Source organism: Episyrphus balteatus, chromosome 1 (genome assembly GCF_945859705.1).
Source record: "Episyrphus balteatus chromosome 1, idEpiBalt1.1, whole genome shotgun sequence".
Lineage (NCBI taxonomy): Eukaryota > Metazoa > Arthropoda > Insecta > Diptera > Syrphidae > Episyrphus > Episyrphus balteatus.
The window spans coordinates 64,378,553-64,395,332 of NC_079134.1; the positions used below are offsets into that span (position 1 = coordinate 64,378,553).

The 16,780-nt window shown below is 30.3% G+C and overlaps 1 protein-coding gene across 3 annotated transcripts in view; it reads right to left on the minus strand.

The window, feature by feature from the left end:
- Positions 1 to 16,515, minus strand: part of LOC129906951 (zwei Ig domain protein zig-8-like) — a 515,233-nt gene extending 498,718 nt beyond the window's left edge. The window contains exons 1-2 of one of the 3 annotated variants that reach the window (XM_055982949.1): positions 16,205 to 16,515; positions 1,278 to 1,429 (exon numbers count right to left, since the gene is read on the minus strand). The gene's annotated coding sequence lies outside the window, so the exon portion shown is untranslated. Of the gene's footprint in view, positions 1 to 1,277; positions 1,430 to 16,097; positions 16,133 to 16,204 lie in introns of all 3 variants that reach the window. The other 2 variants (XM_055982948.1, XM_055982947.1) reach the window with 2 other exon arrangements.
- Positions 16,516 to 16,780: the final 265 nt, after the last annotated feature.

The window sequence follows — 16,780 nt, forward strand, 5'->3', positions numbered from 1 at the left end:
AAAAATTTATTCTGGGAACCGGTTAAATTTTTATCTTCAGAGGATAAATTTTTTGCAGATTTTTTTTGTATTTTTTTCAATAACTAATCAAGAACCGAAAATAAAGAAAGAAAATTGAGAAAATAGTACAACATTATGAGTGTGTGTTTTAGGGAACATTTATATTTTTCAATATAGGTACCTACATTACATAATTGATTTAATTGATGATGAAAAAAATTGTTAGTGGCAACACAAAAATTAAACTCACAGGACAACGCGTGTTGGAAGTTTGTTAATTGTTAATATTTATAAATTTTTTTTAACATCATTAATTCTTTTGATTTGCAGTTAACAAATATTTATCTACGTTAATAATTATTTATCCAAATTCACTCAGCTGAATTAAGCCAAATATAATTTTTTTATTCACCAGACATTCAAATGTATAAAATTTATTTTCGGCTAAATAATTTAATCCAATGCACACACGGCCTTAAAGTCACATAATTACCCGCGAATAACAATGTTTTTTTGCCCTCAGATCTCAGATTTTTTCACGCAAATAGAATATGAAATCTAGTTTTGTAATTGTGTACGACATCTGTTCATAAAAAAAAACATTTTAAAATAAAACAACAAGAAATGTTCAGACAAATGTGTGAATCTTGATAAAAATCGAGACTCAGATTTTGGAATGTCGGATTCATTTTTTTGAGTCTCAATCAGAGAACCAAACGAGTCGAGTATTGTTTACGAACATCGAGTACTTACTCGAAAAAAACGATCTCGAACAAACAGAATCAACACAACTCAAATATGTTCGAGCTTTCCTGTTTAGGAGTATGATGACTCGTAAGTAATCCTACATTTCAAACGAGTTCAAACGATCATTTTTCTTTTCGAGTATAATCGAGTAAAATGATCGTGAACAAAATGTTTATGATCAATGTGATCGAAATTACTCGAACTGGAAAGGAAATGTTCAAAGTGTTCGAGGGTGGTTTTTCTTGTAGCATAAATAAAAGAGAATCAGTTTGGTACACAAAAGCAAGTTACATTTGTTTTATTTAAATTAATTAATTTGACAAGATAATGAAATGAAGAAAAACATATTAGAATAAAATTAAAGTAAATACAGAAAAAAAAGAAAAATTAAATAAAACTTAATGCTAGATAAAAAAAATTAAATAAATTAAATTAAGTTAAAAATTATGACACTTGTATTTATGAAAAAAAAAAAGTATTTATATTGGATTTATCTTTAAGTTTGAATTCGCAATCATCAAATTATTTACAGTTTCTGGGTTCAACCTCGATCGTTGTTCTGTAATTATATTTCCAGCCTGTGAAAATGCTCGTTCTGATGCTGCTGATGTTGCGGGAATACAATTTAATGTCGTTTTCTATTGACTTTTGAGATTTTTGTGTAAAATTCTCAGATTTTCCACTGCAAATAGAATATGAAATCTAGTTTTGTAATTGTGTGCGAAATCTTTGCGTATAAAAAAAATAAAACAACAACAAATGTTCAGACAAATGTCAAACAGAGGAGTGTGTGTGAAAGTGCGTGTGTTTGTATGCGTGAATCTTGATAAAAATCCAGAATCAGATTCTTGAATCTCAGATTCATTTTTTTGTCATTTTTTTGAATCTCAAGACGCAAATAGATCATGAAATCTGAGATTTGTCCACTATTTCCCCTCTTCACCCCCCCTTTCAGCTGTCAAATTCACAAATCTCATTCTGAGATTCGTCAATAGAAAACGACATAAGATTTTATGTGCTTCATAAAGGTTTTTGAATTGGCCTTTATTTTCACACCACCATTGAAGAATATGCACAGGGCCTTTCGAATTAAACTGAATGTATCTTTCTATTTGTAATTGATTTGAAATTTCCCCAATATACCTTCCCGAAAAAATAGTAATTTGTTTTAAAAACAATCATCCCAAATCGCATTATTGCATATGTTTTAGGGATATGTTTCTACTACGCACCTACCTGCACACAAATTAACTGGGCATTCCCCACTACCCCATTTGTATTGTTACCTTACGACTAATTACTTTTTTATTTACTCAGTCATTGAAAATCCTTTTCTAAAACCACAATTATAAAATTAAAATAACCTGCTTTAATTGCAGTTGTACCGCAAACAACCAACCCTCAAAACCTTAATAAAAAAAAATATGCAACAGGTAGGACGTAGAAATTTGAAGTGGTTGTTTTCATTGGTCAAACTGTTCATGATTTTTCGATCACGTTCGAACATTTCAATCACTTTCGATCATTTCGAGTAAAGCCTAGTGTTTATGAACAGTCAATCTGTTTACGAGTAATTCTGTTCGTGGGTATTGAGGATCGAGTATACTCATGAGTTCAAACAATTTGTGTGGTTTTGTTTGTGAGTATTTTTGTTTATGAGTAAGATGATTTACGAGTATAGAGAGAAAACGATCGAGCACGAACGATCATTTTAAAAAATTGAAATTGTTCGAACAGGTTCGAACATACTCATTTGGATCTCTGAGTCTCAATCTCAAGTCGCAAAAAGATCATGAAATCTGAGATTTTTCCACTTTTCCCCTCTTCATCCCCTCTTTCAGCTGTCAGATTCTCAAATCTGATTCTGAATCTCATCAATTAAATAGAAAATTACATTAGTTTGGACGTACACATGCGGCTAAAGTTTCAAGAGCACCTTAAGGGGGGGTGTACCCTCACATGGTGGAATGCCTTCACATTTATAAAGATAATGGAATTAAATACATTTTGTTATTTGAATTTAGTTAAAATATTCGACTTTATATCTCAATTTAAAAAATTGTAATTTAGAGAGCATTAAAAGCCATAATTTTAGTCGTTGTTTTAATACGACCTATTTATTTTGTGTTTGTTTCTTACTCAGACTAAACATTTTATTTTTTTAAATTCTATTTTGGATTGAGATTGAATCATTCTATTATTTTGAACAACACATTTATCGATCGAATTAGCCCCGTTCCATTGGAGGTGGTAGTTTACTCATGAGTAGATCTAGTACTACAATTAACACATGATCTTCTCCTCGAGGACATATGAAAGTGTAGTTTTTGTACTAGATTTCTATTCACGAGTAAACTAGCACCTCAAATGGAACAGGGCTTTTATTATAAATAAAGTTTTGGCAAATTTCAAGTTATTAAAAAATAAACAGAGATTGGATAATTATTTGCCTATGAAGAAGTAAAGTAAAAATTTGCGCATTAATGCGGTTATGGCTTCAGGTGGACGATACTGTTATGTATCTTGAAGTAAATAATTATGAATAAAAGTATGAAGTATAATTGTCTAGTAAAGATCCTACTTCTTATGTCAAAGAAACCTTACTTATATAAATAATTATTGCGGTACAACATCACGCAATTTACATACATACTCTATTTTGTTATACCTAGATTTAAGCCTAACTTTGTAATTTGAATTGACTAATAAATGAACTGTAGTGCTAACCGGTTGTTTTTCAATATATAATATTGGCGACGAGTAAACCTACGAAATCATGTGTGTGAATAGAAAAAGTTTTCCACAGTTGTTTAACTGTACCTAATACAATTTTTTTTTAAATATTTTGTATAAAATATCGGAAAGTTAAAAAAAAAAAAAATTATATTTTGTATAAAATATCAAAAGTTGACAAGCCAAAATGGAATTAATTGGATCCATCGAACAATTTGTAATCGGCGATGACTTCGACGAGTACTTGGAGAGGATGGATCAATTGTTTCAAATAAATGAAGCCGAAGACAATCGTAATAGGCCAGTCATTATACAGGGTGTCCCACAGTCACCGCCCCAAACGAAAACCATGGATTCCTGAGGTCATTTTAAGTCGAAAAACTTAAGAGGTAATTTTCTCGTTTTCGTCCCGTTTTCGAGTTACCACGGTTTTTATGATTTTTGTTCTCTTTTCCCTTATCTAGCTTTATCTTTGCCAAACTACGTTTGATTTGAAAAATTTTTTTTACAACCAATCAAGAATTTATTACAGTTTTAGTTTGTCTCAAAACTTTTTTTTCTGCGGACAACTGTTTCTCCACAATTTTGCATCAAACACAATTTTCTTCGTTTTTTAAGTTGTTTTTTACACTTTCATATCATTTAAGTCAAAAAAACACGTTAATGAGTATTAATTTTTTGTGCTTTTTATTAGAGCCCAGTTTATTTTCATAAAAAAAATAAGTTTTATTTCATAAAAAAGGCTACTGAAATTAATTAAAAAAAATAAACAAACTGAGTGAATTAAAAAAAAAATAATTTTTAAATAAAAAATTAATTTAAATGAATTAAAAACTTTTTCTGAGCTATTGTGGTTAAGAAAAGAACAAATAAATAAAGCTCAGAAAAAGTTTTAATTCATTTAAATAAATTTTGTATTTAAAAATTATTTTTTTTTTTAATTAATTTCAGTAGCCTTTTTTATGAAATAAAACTTATTTTTTTTATGAAAATAAACTGGGCTTTAATAAAATCCACAAAAAATTAGTACTCATTAACGTGTTTTTTTGACTTAAATGATATGAAAGTGTAAAAAACAACTTAAAAAACGAAGAAAATTGTGTTTGATGCAAAATTGTGGAGAAACAGTTGTCCGCAGAAAAAAAAGTTTTGAGACAAACTAAAACTGTAATAAATTCTTGATTGGTTGTAAAAAAAATTTTTCAAATCAAACGTAGTTTGGCAAAGATAAAGCTAGATAAGGGAAAAGAGAACAAAAATCATAAAAACCGTGGTAACTCGAAAACGGGACGAAAACGAGAAAATTACCTCTTAAGTTTTTCGACTTAAAATGACCTCAGGAATCCATGGTTTTCGTTTGGGGCGGTGACTGTGGGACACCCTGTATACATTTGGAAATGCAAAATGAGAGCTTTTTCCGCCATTTTGAAAAAAAGGATAAAATTGGTTTTTTGACAATAACTCGGCTATCTGACGAGATGCGAAAATTTTACAAGAAGCTTTTTTGTAGCTTTTAACGAGTTCTACATTTCATGCATACACATTATTTGTGTATCATGAACCGTTTTCGAGATATCGATTAAAAAAGTCAAAAATTTAGGACATGCCATTTGTTTTTTGACATAATCTATTTTTGGGTGATGAATATCGAAAAAATTATTAAAATAAAATTTGTAGACCACATTCAGACCTACAATGACGTATTTTTATATTTTTTTTTGGACAAAAATTACGACTTCCAGCCGGCTGCAAAGTCGTTTAGTCCGCTCCCACCGCCAAGCAAGCCGCCCGTTCGGTTGTAAAAAAAACAATCATTCATGTTTTTTTTAATGTTTATATTATTATATCAGTAACACAAACATACAAATGTATGTACTTATTTAATAAATAATGAGAAGAAGATGGTAATGGTTTTTTTGTAACCCCAATTTTATTAACCCAAATTTTGTCAATACAGTATACCGGCTTTTTGTGTTGATTGTGCATTTTGTAATTTGCTTCAATCTCTATATTATTTAGTTCATCAAAATTGCAATTAGATCACTGCCAATAATTTTTAAAAATAAAAAAAATATTAGCAGCATATGGGTGGTTGGAAAATTTAGGATAAATGGTATATGAAAGGGGAAAAATAAATTGCCCACAAACTAATTGGTGGAAAAGGGTGGGTGGGCGAAAAAGTGGGGTTGGTGTCAAAAATCGTGGTTTTTTACCATTTGTGTCAAAAGTAGACCTCCTATCGAAAAAAGTTAAATGTAAAAGTTGTAGATAGTAAAAGTGTCATAACTTTTACTCAAACCATTTTTTTTTATACATAGGTGACATCTCAAAAATATTGAAAAAATGCAAAAAATACGATTTTTTTATTTTTTATTTTTATCTTTTATCAAAATGGTTTGATTTTGAAAAATATTGGTTAAAAATTACTTTGTTATGTTTTCTATCTATTTTAAATGTTTTTTGAGCAAAAAGATAATGTTTGGATTTTTGAAGAATTTAATTTGAAAAAATAGCCTATTTTTCAATCCAAAAAGTTTTTGATTTTTGAAAAGCCTTTAATGCAGTTACTTTTAGATTAAAACCTTTTATTTAAGATCGTATGTTAAAACTATACTTTTGATTTAGAAAATATTGAGAAAAATTGAAAAACAAAAAAACGATTTTAAAATCGATTTTTCCGTAAATGACATGATATTACCTTCTTAATTTCAATCTAGCATTAGAATAGCTCTAACGTGCAAAGTTTTTGAGATATTGAATTTTGAACGTTCAAAACATTATTTTTGTGATGTATTGGCATAGTAATATCTCAACGTGATGTGATAGAATTTTTCTGACTAAAGATTCGAGCTCAGCATACAAAAAATCATTAGAAAAATATACTTTGATTTCTATAAAAAAAACTTTTTGACTAGTGAAATCGAACAAGGCATTCACCCACCCCCTTTCCTCCAATTAGTTTGTGGGCAATTTATTTTTCCCCTTTCATATACCATTTATCCTTAATTATTGGCACTGATCTAATTGCAATTTTGATGAACTAAATAATATAGAGATTGAAGCAAATTACAAAATGCACAATTAACACAAAAAGCCGGTATACTGTATTTACAAAACTTGGGTTAATAAAATTGGGGTTACAAAAAAACCATTACCATCTTCTTCTCATTATTTATTAAATAAATACATACATTTGTATGTATGTGTTACTGATATAATACATAATATAAACATTAAAAAAAAAACATGAATGATTGATTTTTTTACAACCGAACGGGCGGCTTGCTTGGCGGTGGGCGCGGACTAAACGACTTTGCGGCGGGCTGGAAGTCGTAATTTTTGTCCAAAAAAAAATATAAAAATACGTCATTGTAGGTCTGAATGTGGTCTACAAATTTTATTTTAATAATTTTTTCGATATTCATCACCCAAAAATAGATTATGTCAAAAAACAAATGGTGTGCCGTAAAATTTTTACTTTTTTAATCGATATCTCGAAAACGGTTCATGATACACAAAAAATGTGTATGCATGAATTGTAGAAGTCGTTAAAAACTACAAAAAAGCTTCTTGTAAAATTTTCGCATCTCGTCATATAGACGAGTTATTGTCAAAAAACCAATTTTATCCTTTTTTTCAAAATGGCGGAAAAAGCTCATAGGAAATCTTGGTCGAAAACTTCAAGTTAAGCTTATTTAAGCAACCTCTACAACATATCCAAAATTTAGCTTTCTCGGTCATTTTGCATTTCTAAGTCGTTTTTTCCGACATAATGACTGGCCTATAAAGTGGCATTGTTCCTGACATTAATTGGACCAGATGCGTATAAGCGAATTAAGTCAGTGCTTTTGCCTGACAAACCAACGTCAAAAGCGTATAAAGAATTAGTCAAATCGATTAAACCTCATTTCGCTCCTACAAGAAATTTGATAGCCGACAGATTCAAGTTCTACACGTGCTCGCAAAAACAAGGTCAAACTGTAGAAGACTACATATTTAATTTAAAGCTATTAGCCGCAAATTGTGAATTTAAGTCGTTCTTATCAGAAGCTTTACGAGATCGTTTGGCAAGTGGAGTTAATAACGCACAACTCCAAACCAAATTAATGTCTACCAAAGACTTAACCTGGGACAGCGCTTATGAAATTGCGCAGTCATTCGAACTAATTAGCAGAGAGCAGCGGAACATGAATTCAACGCTGGATATACATAAATTGCATCCCAAGCAAGTTGCGGCAAGCAAAGGTTCTCCAAAATGCACTAAGTGTACCACGAAGCATGCCAAAGGGGCCTGTCCAGCTCAAGATTGGGTTTGCTATAGTTGCGGACGGAAAGGCCACTCATCAAAAGCATGTTTCTTCAAGCACAATAAGCAGAAAAAATACAAAAACCACATGCAGAAGCCACATGTCAACGAATTAAAGCTGGGTTCTCTTCATTGGATGGACAGTTGTGGGAAGCCAGCAGTTAGAGACGTTAATATCGAGGGAAACGTTGTCAGCATGGAGATTGATATGGGAGCGGCGGTGTCGGTGATGTCCAAATATGATTATTTAAGTTTATTCCCATTTTAAAGTATATCTCCTGAAAATAATTTGCCTCCATTACAGGTGGTTACAGGGGAAGAGGTTTAAATCACTGGCGACATTTGTGTTACAGTGGAAGGGTGTTTTAAATTGCCGTTGTATATCATCGAGTCGAAGAAAAATTTCAAACCACTTCTAGGGAGAAACTGGCTCGATAAAATGGTACCTAATTGGAGAGAAATTTTCTTGGAAAACACATGGCTGAACTCGCTAACCAACGAAATTAATTGCGAAGCTAATTTATTTGAACAAATCAAAGTAAGTTTCCCAAAATTGTTTGAAAGGTCAACAGATCCGATTAAAGATTTCAAGGCTCAAATTATAATAGATTCTAACGCTAAAGCTAAGTTTTGTAAGCCGTATACAACCCCTTTAAGTTTGAGGCCACAGATTGAAGCAGAGTTAAGAAGAATGTGTGACGAAAAAATAATTGAACCAATCCGTTATAGTAGGTGGGCAGCACCATTAGTTTGCGTTTTAAAGAAAAATAATACGGTTAGATTGTGTGGAAATTTTAAAGTCACAATAAACCCAGTAATTGAATTGAATGTATATCCATTTCCTTTAGTTGATGAAATTTTAGCTGGAATGAGTGGCTACAAAATCTTTTGCACTTTAGATTTAAAGCATGCATACCTTCAATTAAGGGTCGAAGAAACTTCTCAAGATTTTTTGGTTATAAACACCCATCAGGGCCTTTATAAATTTTTAAGGGTTCCATATGGAGTGTCTGTAGCGCCAGTGGAATTTCAAAAGACTATGGACACAATTTTGAAAGGCTTAGAAGGCGTAGAGGTGTACATAGACGATATTCTTGTTGCAGGTAGGTCCACGGTAGAATGCAAAAATAGGCTTTGGAATGTTCTCAAGCGGTTAGAAGAATATAATGTGCGAGTCAACTGGGAAAAATGTAATTTTTTTTCAATCAAGTCTTGAGTACCTGGGTCATAACATTTCAGAAAACGGAATAAGTCCCTCAAAGTCTAAAAGTGAAGCTATTATGTCTGCACCTCAGCCACAAAACAAAGAAAGTTATTGCAAAGTTATTTAGGTTTAATAAATTATTATTACAAGTTTTTGCCAAACTCAGCTGATCTCTTAAGTCCACTTTATGGACTTTTGCATAAAAATGTCCAATTCATGTGGGATGAAAATTGTATGAAAGCTTTTGAGAACAGCAAGCTTTTGCTATCCAACAATAGTTTTTTAGCTTATTTTAATCCCAAGCTTCCTATCACCATAACATGTGATGCTTCGCCGTACGATGTTGGAGTGATTCTAAGCGTAGTAGAGTCAGGCGTGGAGAACCCATGTTATATGGTATCTGCTACTCTCAGTACAGCTGAAAAAAATTATTCTCAACTCGACCGCGAAGCTTTAGCGATAAAGAAATTCAACAAATTTGTTTTCGGTTATAGTTTTATAGTCTTTACCGACCACAAGCCTCTAGAAAGCTTGTTGGGAGATCAAAAAGCACTAAGTAATATAGTGTCGATTCGGTTCCACAGGTGGATATTGTTTTTGTCAACATATAATTGTAAAATTACATAAAGACCAGGGAAAAAGTTACAAAATGCAGATGGCCTATCGCGTTTGCCACAGAACAGCCCGACTGGCGTAAGTGAATATAATTTAAATTATTTTATAAATTATTTTGGTTCTCAAGGAGGCAGTATTCCTTTAGATATCAAAGAAATTGGTGTAGCCACAGTTAACCCTCTATAACATATAGTATACCACAGGCAACAAACCGAAAAAGATCGCTTAAAATCTGTAAAAAACATATTTTTACTCTTTTAAAGCTTCTTACATAATCTTTAAGAATTGATTTATCGAAATAATGCGCCATATTTCTAATAAATACCACCAATAGTTTTTAATTGGCAGTTAATGTTGAAAGTTCGGCTTCTTTTGAAAATAAGCAAATTTGTGTAAAAAATATATGTAAAAATAAAAATGCATAAACTAACGGGGTTTTATTTTTGGATTTTTGAAAAGTGCCTAAAAATAAATATTAGATAGTTTTTTGTTTGAATTTCTGCATTTTTATATAAAAATTAATTATTTACACTTATTTTCTTACTCCCTAAATATCGAAATAACCAAGTAAATAATTAATTTATTGAATTTTTAAAAATTACGTGTTTTATTACAGGTAATGCCCTGTCGATTGACATTATTAATTTTAAAATTTACGATGTTGGGTTACAAAGAGTTAAGGATCCAGTACTACTTGCGGTCATGGAGTGTACAAAAGAAGGTTTGCTAAATTATAACGAGAAAAAGAACCCTAACACGTTGCTGACTTCTTTTTACAAAGTGAGAAAATCAATAAGTGTTAATGATAATTGTCTATATTATGGAGACAGGGTTGTTATACCATCAATTTTCCAAGTTAAAGTACTTAACTTTTTGCATGATCAACATATAGGTATAGTTCGCATGAAATTATTAGCAAGGGATAGTGTTTGGTGGCCATTAATAGATACAAAAATAGAACAATTTGTCAAAAGCTGTATTATTTGTCAAAAAGGGCAAAATAAAACAAAAGATTGTCCAAATTTTACATGGAACAAAACTTATTTTCCATTTGAACGGATGCATGTTGATCTTTTTCAATTTGGTGGAAAAGATTTTTTAATAGCTGTAGATGATTATAGTAAATGGATTTCAATTTCTATTTTAACGAAGACTACGGCGTTGTCCATTATTGAAAAACTTAAAAATTTATTTTCCATATTCGGCTTTTGTAAAATACTAGTTAGCGACAACGGTCCACAATTTTCTAGTTATGAATTTAAAATGTTTTTAAAGACAAATCGAATTGAATATTTGCCGAGTCCGGTTTACCATCCGGAAAGTAATGGGTTAGCAGAAAGAGCCGTTGGTACTTCCAAGAAAGCTTTAACCTCTTATTTAAATAGTACCATAGCTGATAAACTATCCTTCGAAGCAAAAATTTTAAACTTTTTATTTAAATACAGAAATACACCCACTACTGTGACAGGAATTTCGCCAAGTCAAGTAGTTTTTGCTTATAAACCTAGAACTTTATTAACATATGTAAACAATGATAAAGATAAACAAATAATAAAACCTGTACAAAATGAATATAAGAGAAAGAAACTGGAAGTCTATGAACAATTTTTGGTTGAAAAAAATTATTCACTAGATTTTGTTGTTAATGAAAAAGTTTTATACCTATATGAATCCAAATAATTGCTATGCGAAATATATACCCGCAATTATTATAAACCAAAATACTAACATGTTATATACAATAGAATGTAACCGCAGACGAATAATTGTTCATAGAAATCAGTTAAAAAAGTACGAATATGATTTGTACATCCCTCCAGATAATATAAAATTTGATAAAGAAGAAGAGTCAAAAGATGACTTTAAAGAAAATGAAATAAATAAAAGAAAAAAGAAAATGCCTACAACTAAAATAAAAATTATAAATGAACAGTATCGAAAAAGTAGAAACAGTAAGAAACCAAAAGCCTGTAAAATATAAATATTGAAATATTTTATAAAGTAAAGTATTTTATAAAATACTAATTTTCTTGAATTTATAAAATTTATGAACTACGTTTACAATTTGAATTTTTATATATGAAGTTTTTATTTATTAAAAAAAAAAGGAGGTGATGTTATGTATCTTGAAGTAAATAACTATGAATAAAAGTATGAAGTATAATTGTCTAGTAAAGATCCTACTTCTTATGTCAAAGAAACCTTACTTATATAAATAATTATTGCGGTACAACATCACGCAATTTACATACATACTCTATTTTGTTATACCTAGATTAAAGCCTAACTTTGTATTTTGAATTGACTAATAAATGAACTGTCGTGCTAACCGGTTGTTTTTCAATTTATAATAGATACCATCTGGCAAACCCTAGGCAAAATCTCTAGCTACGCCCATGCTATCCGTATCTGCTGTGGGAGTTTCCATGTATTACAAATCTACAACAGCTGTGGATAAAAATAAAACTTAAATCTGGCTCCCGATAAAAAATTGACATTTTTTCGATTATCGATACTCGAAAAAATGAGCTTCTAAGGTTGGTACTTTGGTACTCAAAGAGCCTCGAAGGCTATGATCGCAAAGTGCAATTTAAAGCGCGTTTTTTTATTTGAGTTTATTTTTGAATTAATATTGGAACGCAAAAATACAATTATTTTTACATTTATTTGTAAACCTATTTAGGTACCGTTGATTGAAACATGACCTCTTTCAATGCTTTTTAGTGAAATAAAATAAAGAAACAAGTCTCTATGGTGTTTAATATTTTTCTTCTGTAAAAAGTTTTCGTTAGAAATTATCTCTTTTGTTTGACATCGATAAACTTTACCACACCACAAAGAAAAGTTTTCCATACACGTTTCATGAACGCCCCTAAAATCAACTTGGGTAAATGTGGTCGACAGCGATTTATAGTCTGTTTTCAATAAATCCCAAATGAAATAATCTCACATTAGGTATCTCATTTCGAACGTCAAATCGTACAGGAAATTTTTTTTATTTTGAAATTCAAACTGACATAATATGCGAAATTATCTCATTTGGTCTCAAGTGATAACAGATTATTAATTGGGGTCTATTTCAAGCTATAAACTGAAAAAAATCTCTTTAAAAATATTTTCTTATTATATTGTAAATATATTCCCACCTTTGCAGTAGTTTTAGTTTATTTTATCATATTCATATGGTAAACTTTACCATGCAAAATTGCCCGTGAAAGTTTACCATATTCCATACAAATTTTAACAGCTCATTTATCATATTAACCATCCAACAACGTTTAAGCTGTTCCATGTTCCCCTATTGTCACATTTCACACACGAGTTTCATTTTTGATTTTTCAACCCTACATAAAAACGGACCCCCTATAAGAACTGCAATTTCGACGACTGACCAAATCTACGAACATACCCTAATATGTTAAAAAAAATATCCGAAAGCAAAATCAAAATAAAAAATCATACTTTGAACAAATGCAGATAAATATACAAAAATACAAATGGAAAATAGCAATTAGCAATTATTTAAAAATTATAAATCATGATAAAATTTATCTTTTTTGGTTTATTTTTATCTTCTCAAAAATAACACGGTGTAACACTCAAAAAATACGCGGGCGGAGACCTATCAGGTTTTGTAGAGCTAGTCGCACTGAATACGAAACGGTATTTAAAAATCCCCTAACACCCCCAAAATCTGGAGTTACGGGCAAAAAACGGTTTTTTGGACCTTCGCCCATTGAAAAAATTCTAGCTTCGACAATTTTTTACCCATTTTCGATTTTTTTACAGTTTCTGATAGAAGATAAATATACCTTTTTAACAATGTATAAAACATGTAACTCGGTTAAACCACTTAGAATTTATAAGATGTCAAAGTTCAAAAATTCAATTTTTTTTGTCATTTGCCCAACTTCGGCATCAATTTAAAGTATATGTTTTCAAAACAACATGCTATTTAAAAAATATATTCTAAAACTATATCTATTTCCCAATTGATCGAGGTATTTTTTATGAAAATCACTTCAATATTGGCTTAGAAAAAAAAAATTTTCGATTTCAACCCAGATACAGAAATTCGAACTTTTAGGTATAGAACAAAAATGTTGTTTGGGCACGTAGTAGGATAAGTTGGGCGCCAGGATTTGATGAAGGGTTTTTGTAGAGGAGCTCAATACAAACATTTTTTTTCTTTGGGAGGGGGGTCTATCTCCCCCCGTTTAGGTGTGAGGGGCATTTTTGTAAAAAAAAATTATCAAAATAAAAAAAAATTATTAAAAAACAACGGCAACACTTACAGTAATAAATGATACCATTTCCAAAAGGCAAAATTGTGCATTTGATTCTAATTTTTAAATCAATATAATATTACCAATAGTTTTTGAAATAATCGATTTCAAAGTTAAAAATAGGGGAAAAAATTTTTTTTAAAACTCATTTTATACTATTTTTGTCCAGACTGCGAATTTTAGTAAATAAATTACTTAGACAGAAAACTGCCTCAATTGATTCCTTATCGAACCGTGAAAACTATATGTTTCTATGTCTTCTAGTTTTTGGGAAAATTGAAAAATTATTTTATCAGATTTTTCTTTTTTCAAAATATTTTTTGTTTTTATTTTTTTTTATTTTTCAATTTTCTCAAAAACTAGAAGACATAGAAACATATAGTTTTCACTGTTCGATAAGGAATTAATTGAGGCAATTTTCTGTCTAAGTAATTTATTTACTAAAATTCACAGTCTGGACAAAAATAGTATAAAATGAGTTTTAAAAAAATTTTTTTCCCCTATTTTTAACTTTGAAATCGATTATTTCAAAAACTATTGGTAATATTATATTGATTTAAAAATTAGAATCAAATGTATAATTTTTCCTTTCGGAAATGGTATCATTTATTACTGTAAGTGTTGCCGTTGTTTTTTAATAATTTTTTTTTATTTTGATAATTTTTTTTTAGAAAAATGCCCCTCCCACCTAAACGGGGGGAGATAGACCCCCCTCCCAAAGAAAAAAATATTTGTATTGAGCTCCTCTACAAAAACCCGTTATAAAATCCTGGCGCCCAAGTTATCCTACTACGTGCCCAAACAACATTTTTGTTCTATACCTAAAAGTTCGAATTTCTGTATTTGGGTTGAAATCGAAATTTTTTTTTTTCTAAGCCAATTTTGAAGTGATTTTCATAAAAAATACCTCGATCAATTGGGAAATAGATATAGTTTTAGAATATATTTTTTAAATAGCATGTTGTTTTGAAAACATATACTTTAAATTGATGCCGAAGTTGGGCAAATGACAAAAAAAATTGAATTTTTGAACTTTGACATCTTATAAATTCTAAGTGGTTTAACCGAGTTACATGTTTTATACATTGTTAAAAAGGTATATTTATCTTCTATCAGAAACTGTAAAAAAATCGAAAATGGGTAAAAAATTGTCGAAGCTAGAATTTTTTCAATGGGCGAAGGTCCAAAAAACCGTTTTTTGCCCGTAACTCCAGATTTTGGGGGTGTTAGGGGATTTTCAAATACCGTTTCGTATTCAGTGCGACTAGCTCTACAAAACCTGATAGGTCTCCGCCCGCGTATATTTTAAAACCTCATTTTTGTAACACCGTGTAATCTTGAATAGAATTGTTTTGTTTTGTTTTGTTTCGAGTTTATTATGTGATAGGTAGACAAAGCTACCAACTTAAAAATAAAATAAAACAGATGCGGATGGCAGCTGCGGATATGTTTTTTTTTTTTTGGAAATCCAGTTTGGCTGCCTAATAGTAACATAAATAGTTGACATAATGTACAAAACAGAATTATTATTCAGGATAACCGGGGAAAAAATGCGACATAGAATATGTTCTTTTTCCATAGTATCTAAATATAGGGACGTTTTGGTTGAAAGTAGTACCTACCATATTTGCGTTTTCATCTACTCATGAGTAGTTTGCCACCTACAAAGGATTAATCGTGTGAATGTTCCTAAAAAAAAGGAGATATGTACAAGAAAAATAAGCTCACTATCAGCGTATAGGTAGGTACGCAGAAACGAACTGCTTCATAATATTATTATGTATAAAATTCTAAATTGACATTTGAAAACGCTTTGGAGATGAATAAGCCTAGGTCAACCGTCAAGAATATCTAAGGCACATACACAGCTTTGTAGCCGTGCTTAAACTATTTTTTTAATGACCATAAATATTTTAACTGTTTAATTTCAAGATGCTACACTATTACAAAATCTTTGAAATAAAAGTTTTACTCTTGTCTATAACATTTCTCGCTACTGTTATTATAAAGGAATAATTAACAGCAATCAGTAGCAAATAAAATTCTTTCGTTTTACATATTTTTCCGGTAGATAACTTTTGTGTACCTATATAAATTAAACATGGAACGTGGCAACGAACTTCACTTGGTTACAATATACCCCCATACACCAAAAAACTTTTTTGATTTGAATTAATAAAGTAGTTCATTGTATTTTTTCTATTACCTTATTATCGCAGTGGATAATTTTAAGCCAAAGTCCTTTTGAAATTAATAAGAAGGAACAAGAAGTAAATTAAAAAAGAAACTAGATTATCTTAAACTTGCACTCACATTTTTAGTTTTAGTTGAAACAATTTTTGCATTCTTGATCTCTTTGGTGTTTAACAATATATTCTTTGTGTGTTGTTGCCTCCGACATTGAAATATAATTTGCTAATATTCTTCAAAGTGTTAATATTTTAACCATTATCTGTGCTAAACTTTCAGTAATTCTAAGATTCTATTTTTTCTATCCACAAGATACTCAAATACACGATACAATAAATATATATATTCATTTAAAAATTAGCATCACTCATTGATACAAATTAAGAGAACTGAGAATACTCCCCTGACATTGTTTGAGTTGAAAATACTTTAAGGATGGCAATGGTAAATTGTTGACAAAAAGCACATTGCATGGAACTAAGCTTTTTTGTATGAATATCAAAGGCGTATTCTTTGAATATGCGCATAAAATTCAAAATAAATTTTATAGGTATGTTCGTTCCCTGATTTAGTTTCAAAATATGTTAAAGCTTTAGAGACAGAGAGCCAATAGCAGATTTTGAGATTGGATGTATAGTATAACTACGGACTGTCCCGTATTTCTATTGCTTGTTTAATAAAAACCCGGGACGTTTAAGT